The sequence below is a fragment of the Crinia signifera genome, chromosome 8 (assembly GCF_055691185.1).
Source record: "Crinia signifera chromosome 8, ASM5569118v1, whole genome shotgun sequence".
NCBI lineage: Eukaryota > Metazoa > Chordata > Amphibia > Anura > Myobatrachidae > Crinia > Crinia signifera.
Window position 1 is genome coordinate 90,967,809 of NC_139224.1, and position 11,613 is coordinate 90,979,421.

At 44.8% G+C, this 11,613-nt stretch overlaps 1 pseudogene; it reads left to right on the forward strand.

The window, feature by feature from the left end:
• Nucleotides 1-5,675: 5,675 nt before the first annotated feature.
• On the forward strand, nt 5,676-6,735 carry LOC146027251 (piRNA biogenesis protein EXD1 pseudogene; annotated as a pseudogene).
• Nucleotides 6,736-11,613: the final 4,878 nt, after the last annotated feature.

Genomic DNA, 11,613 nt, shown 5'->3' on the forward strand with positions numbered 1-11,613 from the left:
ACATAGCTTACAGACGGGCCCCGGCCGGGCTCTGGGGCCCTTCCATTGCTGGGGCCCGTCACACATGTCCCCCTTGACCCCCCCTCTCGCCGGCCCTGCTGATGATCTAGGTCTATAGGGTAAACAAAAGTTTTTCACATTTTTTTTTGGTGCCTATGTGAACATAGGTCGACATGGAAACTGTTTAAGTGTACTGCATCCCCTCACATGGCTCGCTGTGCTAGACATACTGTTATATCTAACTCTATGGCCATTTGGATAGTAAAGTATGAACCAAGTTGGTATAAACAAAAATAAACCCTGAATAAATCAAGTCTTGACTTGCATTATAACTTTACTAATAGGAATAATAATGGTATGAACTAAAATAGTGCAAAAATAAACATTTTAGCAATCAGTTGTTACAAGCATAACATAACAGAGATGTCACTAGCAGGCCACCACATTAACAGTGAATGTAATCGCATTGTGCTCACATATAGTCCTTTCCAGTGGAGAAAAGACAATAGAATATTCACAATATAAAAATATTATATCACTCTTCTTTCTTAGAATACTATAGTAATTAACAAAAATAGCAGCGTACTGCTTTAGCATATACAGGGTCAGATTCAGAACCGATCGTTAGGGACCGAATTCATCCCTCTCCCTGATGTTTGGGGTTTGCGCATGCGCAAATTGCAAACCCCAGGAGCGAATTTGGCGAGTTTTACACTTTCCGGTCTGTTAGCTAGTTATGGGTGTAGGGAGGGTGGCTCTAGTGGAGCACATGCTCCAGGCACTGAAAATTGCAGAGACTGCTGCTTCTCGAATTGTACCCAGATTCCTCTCTGGACACAGACTCCTGTCTGTGTCCACAGCTGTACAACCTCCCAGGGAGGGAGGTGTGGGGGTAATAGGGGCACACAACCAGTAAGGTGGCATAATTGCAGTGATGTCCATAGGAGGAGGTGGAATTTAATCTGGGGTGGAGCAATAAAGTTTAGGGGGCAGGGTTTCACTCAGGAGAGGAGCCATGCAGCTCACTGTAATGGAAATGTCTTATGCCAATGCTGCTGTTGCTATCATTGGGGCTGTGATGAGTACTTCTCTCCATTAGTTGCAGCATCCTGTATTCTTACTACCTAGCACTGTAGTGCTAACACTGCTGTGCTATCTTCCACCATTATTATGGACAGCCAACAATGTATAGTTCCTGAGAGAATGTGGGGCAGGATAGCATGCGGTCGGTAAGGGGTTGGTTAGGATTAAGCACTAGTGGGAGGACTTAGAGTTAGTTTATGAGAGGGAATGGTTACAGTTAGGCTGCAGGGGGTAGGGTTAGGCACTTAGATGGGAGGTTAGTGATTAGGGTGCAGGGAGGGATGATTAGGTTTAGGTGGTGGGGGTTATGGTTAGGCACTAGTGTGTAGAGTACGGATCAGGCTGTGGATTGGGAGAGTTAGGGTTAGTGTACTAGAAGGGAAGGTTAGAGTGCGCAGGTTTGGAGTAAATATACTTAACTGACCCCTGTTGAAACTCCACCATTGGAATGCCAGCATCAGTATTCTGATTGCCCCTTGTTCTGTGCAGCATTCCTAGCCCGGGCACTCGGGGTACAGCAACACAACCTGCCTGCTTCTGTATCCATCCACCTGCTCCTGCAGAATGGCACTGTGGTGTGGGCACCAGCAGTCAGATGAGGTGCACAGCATTGCACCCAGGCATGCCAGTCCCAGGTCCTGCAGACAGGGTGCACAGGGTGAATTAATATAATGCTTACAATTTTACCTATAGGCTTTATTCCTGTAGGGTACTTTGTTTTTCCCTCTATGGTGGCTATTGGGGGAGCTCTGTGACATGAGCCAGGTACAATGGCTCCATGCTACAACTCTGGTCCTAGTGCAATCCTCAAATCCACTTACAGATGGAGCCCTCCTCATTTAGCCTGTTAATTGGATTAAGTGAGTGATAGGATAACTCTGCTAATCCCCTACTGTATTGTTCTATGTATTGTTTTGCTGCTGAGAACAATAGGATAGCCATGACCTAAGGAACAAAGTTGACAGGGGCTCCAAATTTACACTAAACACCTCTACAAATATATACAGTGTTCTAGAAATTGGTTCAGATGGTACAATGGTAGAATCCTTTATAATTTCCCACATAAAATAATGCCACCATCCCAATACTATGATCAAGTCAATACATGGCACATGGCCCTGTCCCATTCCTTATGGTTTAGGATAATTTTTATTATATTTTATTTATGCTGCAGCAACATGACCACAACCCATCTAGCCACCCTTCCACCACCAGGGAGAGGCTGCTGGCGGTCAATCTAGGCAGCTAGAATGTTGCAGGTACAGCTCAACCATCATGCTGCATATTGCACCATTGTTCTGCAGACTACCTGACATGCAATCCTGCCTTGCAGAAGATAAAGAGGTAGTTTAATGAGAAAGAAAGCGTTTTAGGGTTTTCTGTCCAACTCTCACCCTCTATGACCTTGTGTATTTTCCCGTTACTATCTGTTACAAATGAAAAAAAAAAACGATTTGATGATTTGGTTTTGCAAATAGATCGGAGAATACATTGTTATTTGTGATGCTTTCACAATTTTGCAAGGGGCAGTTTTTATTTCTATCTCGGCAATGGATCTCTCTTTGCAGTCCACTGCGATTAGCGATCCATGCTGAAATAAGAATGATGTTTAATATAAAAAAAACATTGTGGGAACTATAGCACAAAAATTTCTTTGATCTTGAACTGGTGCTTAATTAGGTTGCAGCTACTGTAGGTTTATCCCACAGAGACCATCAACCTCCAGATACACAGTAATATTCAAACAAAAACAAAAGTGGGGACAACCAGCGCAGGAAAAAAAGGAACTCGCTTGTGAGCAGGAGATCAAGAAGCAGGTGGAGTGTTCAGTGGGCTAGTAGAACCACACTTACTTTTTGCTCCTATCTCACATTCACATAGCAGTTTCTTTAGTAGATGGATATGATAACCCCATGCAGATCAACACTTACTTTAGGATTCTATAACGAGTGCAAAAAAGGTATCTTTTATATTCAAGATGACAATCTCACAGGTGTATATTGTTAGATACACTTACTTTACTTACTTTAGCTTTCAGCTACGCGTTCACGTAGCAGTTACTTGAACTTCAGGCTCCAGACTTTCACATAAAGAAGTTTATTCGGACATCCAAACATAGATAAAAACAGCATAAAACAGCAAAGAAATATGGTACACGGTCTTCCTTCCAGTGGGTAGATGTTAGGTACTTGTCCCAGGCGCTGCAGACGCTGAGAGCTTTCTTTCAGGAAGCCGGCACCGATGCACGCATCGCTGGTGGACGATATGGTGGACGATACGCCAGCGGTAACATGGACGATACGCCAGCGGTAACACGTAGATGTTATGTGAAAGTCTGGAGCCTGAAGTTCAAGTAACTGCTAAGTGAACGCGTGGCTGAAAGCTAAAGTAAGTGTATCTAATGCTATACACCTGTGAGATTGTCATCTTAAATATAAAATATACCTTTTTGTGCACTCGGGATAGAATCCTAAAGTAAGTGTTGATCTGCATGGAGTTATCTTATCCATCTACTAAAGAAACTGCTACGTGAACGCGAGATAGGAGCAAAAAGTAACTGTGGTTCTACTAGCCCACTAAACACTCCACCTTGATCTCCTGCTCACAAGCGAGTTCCTTTTTCCTGCGCTGCACTTTTGTTTTTGTTTGAATATGATTGTGGTAACTGAACCTGAATAAATAGGCACCAGACAACTGACGGGTGTGGTATAGGGGTCCGACAGTCGGGATCCCGTCGGGACCCCGACTGGCTGGACCCAGAGTGCAACTAAGCCCCTTGCGGTCTCGCTGTGCTCGCCACGCTGCGGGCACGGTGGCTCTCTACACGAGCCACCTATTCTATTCTCCCTCTATGGGGATCGTGTACCCCCACGAGGGACAATAGCAAGTGGCCGTCGGAAACCCGGCTGTCAGTGTTTTGACAGTCGGGATCCTGACATTAGGTAAATGCCTGTTGGGATCCCGACTGTCAGGACCCCGACATCATTTAATTACAACTGATTTGGCAAATCCTCTTACAATGCAACTACAGTATGTTCCTTGGGTCTAGAACAAAAAATGTGCCCTATCCACACCTCAAAGCTAACTATACAGTACATTGCCACTCTTGTGACAGAGTTAATGATCAGTTGTATTTTATCTGCAAACCATGAGCTGAATAAGTATAATTTCCTCCTAAAGTCTGTCAAACTGTCATTTTTTTACATCAACACACAGATGGATAAGAGTGATGATGTTTGAGCACAACATTTATAAGTATGTTGTGTGTCAGTGATGTGATGTCTTTGATTATGTGAGTAATGAATGATAACAGTGATGCAGTACTGTGCAATAACACAATCTGTTTAGTGTGTCACATTGGCCAAGAATATGCATTAACTATAGCATATTACATTATTGGAAGGGGATATTATATGTTGTAGTGTATATATGTACTGTATGTATGTCAAGGGGGACTACGATCTGATCCCTACTATCAATGGGGACTACAATCTGACCCCTACTATCAATGGGGACTATGATCTGACTTTGAAAAGCAAAGTTTTTTTTTTTTTTTTTGGCCACATTATTTAGAATGGGACTATGATCTGACTGTAAAACATAGACTTTTAGAATTTGGCCACATTAGGCCACAACCATGTTCAGATGGCCTGAACTGCTTAAGCCTATGGAGTCATGGTAGCAGGAGATAGATCTTCAGATCCCTTTCTTGCAGTCAGAATTAATTGTCACATATTAAGGTCTGATTTACTGGGTTTAAGTGAATTGTGATCCCCCCTTTTCTTTGTTCAGTTTTGAAAGTAGAATCAACATTAACAAAATTTTTGTATATATAAATGTTTTCTTTTTATTTAAAATTACATTTTTATGTTTAAAGTAAACTACAATACGTTATCCTTTTTGTAACATTCCTATAGTATACTATAAACACACCAGACATGTATGTCAGGGACAAGGTAATGAGCATTATGCCATCATCATAAGTAGGGATGTGCACCGCACACTTTTCGTGTTCCATGAAGCATGTTTTGGGTCTGGATCTTGGGCAGTGTTTTGGTCTGGATCTGTTCCAAAACACCACCATTTTTGTGTTTCCCACCCACCCTTATGTTGCGTAATTAGTTCATGCACACTTTAACAAACCAATAATTTCAGTGACAGGGTCTGCCACACGACTGTGGCTGAAATGATTGGTTTGATTTTAGCCCCACAAAATAGAAGCAAGACACCTCTCCCTGTACAAACTGGCTTTATAGAGGCAAGATGTTGTCTTCATCCTCATCCAATTCATTTTGATGAAAATTATCTTCTCCACATTTTGCGGAAGCAACCTGCTACACTGCTCACTGACCAGGTTCTCCGCTGCACTAAAAACTTTTCAGAGTACACACTGGAGGGGGACAACTTAAAAAGGTAAAATAGAGCTAGTTTGACTTTGTACAGGGGCTTCCGAACTGCCTTTTTTGTCCTGCCAGTACAGGTGAGGACTGTTTGACATATCTACTTGGATGCTGTCACCAAAGTAATCCTCCACCACAGTGATGGGAGGGTCCGGCATCGCAACCACCAATGAATGCTTTCAGGGTGTGCCAATGAGTATTGGTGCAAGCTATACAGTCACTTTAAGAAAAGTTTAGGATTTAGCAACTGGGAAAGAAGTGCCTGGAACAAAAATCCTATTTGGGCATACCATTCTGAAAGTGGAACCAAGAAGAATCATCCAGAAAATACAGCTAATGAAAGAGATAAAACCTTATCACAAGAGAGCGTTGAAGATGCTGGGAAACCTGCTGGGGAAATGAGAGAGCCTGATCTACCTGCACAGCATGGAATGCATGACAGTATCCTACAGGCCATTAAATGGGCAGTTGCGGATGAAGATGCAGACTATGTTGTGATAGACCAGTTTCAGCCTATGCTTGGTCCTGCAATTCTACATCTACAGAGCGAGAAAGTCCTGAGCTTAGGTGCAGTGGGACTGAACTTGTGTCGCCATCGAAAGTTGTGCTGAATGCAGGTGGCTACGAAAAGATGTGTTTATCTTTTTGATGTTCTTCTCTTGGGGCATGGAGTTTTCAGAAACGGGCTATAAATGGTGCTTGAAGACAAAAGCATTCTAAATGTGGTCCATGACTGTCGCTGGCTGGGAGATGTCTCATCCCACCAATATATGGTTCTTAGTAATGTCTTTGATACCCAGGTAGGAGATGTATACCTGTTCTTCATGGAAACCGGGGGCTTCCTTCCTAATTGTATGTGTTCACTTAAGGAATGTTTGACTTGACATCTCAACATGCCGTTTTCACAAGTTTCATTCCTGACTTACAAGCAAACTTTAATAAAGGATAACCCAATATATGGCTTGATCGTCCAATGTCTACACATTTGCTGAAAGAATTGGCTCTGGAAGTCTTATACCGCTTGGCTCTGCGCCTAGCACTGTCGGATGCCATGTTAGTTGATTTTACAGCATTGGGTGATGGGTATTTAAATACATATAGCCGAGGAGCGGATGATTTGAAACGCACTGAGATTTGCTCGGAGCTTCCAAAAGAAATTGTTTTCCAGCAAGTTAGGCGAGAGGATGCAATACATGAATACATTGTCAATGGCCAAGGGTTTCTTACCCAGGTGGAAAAAACAAGCAAATGAATGCACCAAGGAAGCTGGCTAACTATACTAAGCCACACAAGTGTGCGGCACAAACACATGGCACATTTAGGAGTGGCACTGCAGCAGCAGACAGGATGGCAGTTTGAAAAAATAGGCCCCACAAAGAACATAATGGTCAAAAAAAGAGGTGCCAGATGGAATTGTCCTTGGCCCCCCCACCCCCCCTTTGTTGCGTAAATAGGACATGCACACTGTAACAAACCAATCATTTCAGTGACAGGGTCTGCCACATGACTGTGACTGAAATGATTGGTTTGTTTGGGCCCCCACAAAAAAAGAAGCAAGTCACCTCTCCCTGCACAAACTGGCTTTATAGAGGCACGGGGTGACTTTTAATAAGGAGTGATTTTCTGTTTATGGCAATTTCTTTTGCGCAAAAACGTCCGAATTCTCACTTTTTCCAAAATCAATTCTCATCCAGATGTTTTCCCATTGAAAAACATAGAAATCGCTAATTTAATATTTTTTAAGAATTTGGAAATCGCCCCCCAAAAAATGTGCAAAAATCACCAAAAAAATAGACCAGGTTCTGACTGGCGAATGTCAGAAACATGCACAGATCATTGCGATCTGTGCATGGTTCTGGTGTTAAAAAAAAGAGATAAATAAAAAAGTGAAAAAAAGAGACTTAGGCTCGCCCACCAACCAATCATGGACTGGGACAACCCCCCATGCCCGACCATCATTGGCTGGTGGCGGGGCCACAGATGTAAACAGAACACGAGACCGTGATTACAGTGCTGCAGGGCTCCCGGAGAAGCACTGAAGACATCAGGTGACTATGTTTTCTCTCCACAGGTACCCCAGTAGATTCTACAGGAGAAGGGGACCGATCTTCTATCAACATAGGTGATTATAGAATAAAGTTGTACTGTAAGTGTGTGTGTTTATTTATTTAACTATTTGTGCTACTGTGGGACTACAAGTCCCAGTGGGCCCTTTATTGCCCCACATGCTGGGACTTGTGATTATCCAAGTCCCTACATGTGGTGTAGGCTTGCTGGGACTCATAGTTCCACAGCCATACCTCCCAACAGTCCCGATATTAGTGGGACAGTCCCGCTAATCAGGACCTGTCCCGCTGTCCCACCCGCCGCCGGCAGTGTCCCGCGGGCGGGGGAGGTTGCCATGGGAGATAATCACTGTATACCTCCCGCAGCAACCTCCGCCGCCCGCGGGACACTGCAGGCTGTATAACTGACACTGTGCCTGCCTGTGTGCGCACTGAGCATAGCCGCCCCGCTCGGCGATCGCCGTGGCGTTCCCTGGGGCACGGAGGATGGAAATAGCAGCTTTTGTAGCTACTACATGATCTGACTGAATAGACGCTGTGTCCCTATTCTGAGACTTACAAAGTTGGGAGGTATGCACAGCCGTATACAATAGTTTTTCTATCTTTTTACACCAATTATCAGCTGGATGCCCACCGCCCAGGGGCTTCGAGGACAGTCCCAGGCTTCAGCATGGGCAGGTAAGTTCTGGAGGGGGAACCCCTTTTTTAGGGGGGTACCCACTCCCCCAGGACCCATGTCCATGCTGACCTGTCAGGGGGTGAATGCTTTGGCTGGGGGGACTTGTATAAAAAGTCTCCCCCCAGCTGTGGCATTACCTTGCTGGCTGGTTGGGCCCAGTGCTGGTTCTTGAAATATGGGGGAACCCCTCCTCATTTTGTCCGCCGTATTTTGGGAACCAGGACCGGCCCGTGAGCCTGGTGCTGGTTTAATAAAATCCTGGGGACCCCTATTTGTTCAGCCCCGTGATTTTATGAAACCAGGACCGGCTCTTTGAGCCCGGGGCTGGTTATGCTCAGGAGGGGGACCCCACGCCATTTTTTTTTCCACTTTTTTTAACACAAAATCGCACATTTCTGAAAATGTGCCAATTTTCAAGACTGAAAATGACACATTTTCATGACTACAAATCGCACTATATCGCACTTTATTGCGCTTTTTTTACACAAATTCCCATCTCATTAAATATGCGAATTCACAGCAAAAGTGCCATTTTAAAAAAAATGCGATTTAGGAAAAAAAATCGCACTTTCTAAAAAAACGGTAATTTCAATAAATCTCACCCAGGATGTCCTCCTCATCCTCCTCCTCTGATTCCTCACCCCCTTCACCATGTACTTCCTCATCCTCACAGATTATCAATTCATTCTGGCTGGACTACACAATCACAGGTCCCTCTGTTGTCTCTGGAGGCAATTGCTGGTCTTCATTAAATAATTGATAATTCATTTTTATAAACCTCATCTTCTCATTTTGTGGAAGCAACCTCCTACGCCGATCACTGATCAGCTTCCCTGCTGCACTAAAAACTCTTTTCGAGTACACACTGGAGGGGGAACAACTCCGGTAATATTGCCAGTTTGTACAGGGGCCTCAAAACTGCCTTTTTATCCTGCCAGTACAGGTATGAACTGTCTGACATGTCTACTTGGATGCTGTCACCAAAGTAATCCTCCACCATTTTTTCAATGGTGACAGCATCCAATGCAGCGAAAGTAGAAACATCAGCAATCATTGGCAGGTCCTTTAGTCCGGACCAGATGTCCAACTTCAAACTCCCTCCTGCCTGCCCTGGATTCCTGCCAGCGAGTTGTGTGGAAAATTGCACCTTTTTCCGATACTTGTTTCCTAGCTAAGCAAATTGCTTAGTGGGCGATTCTGCGTAAGAAAATCGCATAGCATCGCATCTCATGCCTTTTTTGCGTGCGATCGCATGCGATGCGACTTTCCTATGTAATTTATTCACTGCTCTTTTTTCCCCTGGGTGGTGGGATGCGATCGTATCGCATCGCTCGCATAGCACCGCAAAATCACATGAGATTGCATGCAATTTCATAGGGTGCAATGCCATTTACTTTACTATACACTTATATGATATGCTATGAGATTGAGGTACCCCCCACTATCCACGCCACCCCGAAGCGTGGTGAGCGGCGGCGGAACGCATCCTCAGACCTTTTCATACCTCCACTATCCACGTCGGTGTGGAGTCGATTTTACAAAGAGTTGGCGAGTGAAGCAAGTCACCGAGCCCAAAGTGTGGTGAGCACAGTGAGCCCCGCGAGAGGACGCAAATTACTTTACATGTATTCCTAGTCCGCTCGCTATGCTTCGGGCTCGGTGGCTCGCTGGACGGGTCTATGAAATTAAAATGGTGATTAACTTGGGAGTGCTTATAACCTGCAAGTTTCAGCTGTTCAAAGCTGTACGCCCTCTAGCAGTCCATGTAAATTGTGGTGCCTGGCTCTATATTATCAATAATAGCTGCCATCAAAGTGATGGCATCGTGTCTGGGCACCATGGTGAGGAAACACCTGTTCAGTTTCCCTGCAAATTCCCCCAAAATCCCACTGCTGGGGTAACAGACAGCCGACATTGCTCTTCCTTTTCACGAATAAACTTTCATCGACCTCCACGATGTGGCCTGGACTGCCGATACAACGCTGTGGCTGCGCCATGAGGTCCATCGTGCAAGCCTCCCACATCCATCTGTTATACAAAACAGCACTCTTGTTAGATATGTACAGCTGTTGCTGACAGTACTCAATGGATGTTGGCTCCCAGCCCATGAATAGATAAAGCGCGCCAAAGTCACAAAGGATAACCGGCACCCTGGAAACCTATGGGCCGCTCTGAGGCTCACCTTGAGCCGGCACGCTTAAACATGGCATCGCCACATACATTCCTTCACTGATAGGCGCTTTACATGCCCATTTACGCAATTCTGCGCCAGTTGAAGGAGATCATGTCGTTTAAAGAAGTTGATAGCCTCCTCCTCCGTCTGAGGCAAGCTAAACATATTAATTGATGAAGCAATTTCAGAAATTTCAATAGTTCACCACCAGCTCTGAGGGATGTTTCCACTCCTGTCAGAAAATCACCTCAGAGTGATTTCTGAGAGGATCTGACAGGGGGCGGGAATGACAGGGAGCGGTACTGAAATTGCATTGGATTGCATTGCATGCCACTATAACATCATGCGATGCGATTTCAGTACAATACCGTACGTAGTGAACTTGGGCGCCCTGCTAGGAAACAAGTACCCTTTTTCCTTGCCACAGGTATGGTAGAAAATGAGGAAGGAGATGTTGCGGTCTGCTTCATATGCCAATCTCCTGACCAGCAGGTCTTTGCACATTTGTAGACTTGTGTCTGCTGGAAACAGAGACACAACATAAGCTTGAAACCAAGGATCGAGCATGTTGGCCAGAATGTATTCCTCTGACGTTAACAGACTGACCAGCCTCGTATCCTGGCAAAGCGTATGGAATGCTTCATCCACAAGAACTACATGCTTTGCGGAATCACAACGCTTTAGCTCCTCCTTCCCTTTCCCCAGCTGCTTCTGCAACAGCCTGATCAGGGGAATCACCTGACTCAAACTGGCAGTATCGGAGCTGACTTTACGTGTGTCAAGTTCAAACGGCTGGAGAATCTTGCACAACACAGAAATCAGCCTCCACTGAGCTTGAGTCAGGTGCATCCCCGCTCCTCTGCCTATGTCGTAGGTGACCGAGTAGGCTTGGATGGCCTTTTGCTATTCCTCCATCCTCTGCAGCATATAGAGGGTGGAGTTCCAGTGCATTACCACCTCTTTTTTGAGGTGATAGCAGGGCAGGTTGAGGAGTTCTTGCTGCCACTCCAGCATACGTCAGGCAGTAATAAAATGGATGCTGAGCGCTAAAAGAATAGGTAAGAGAATAGTGCAGATTAAAAGATAAGAAAAAAACACCTGAAAAATAAAAATGGTTAAATGAATGTAAACAGCTCTTTTGAAAAGTTGCTTTAGAGTCCGTGGGGGCTGCTATGCTAACCCTACCTCTAAGCCCGGGGAGCGGGTGGGAGA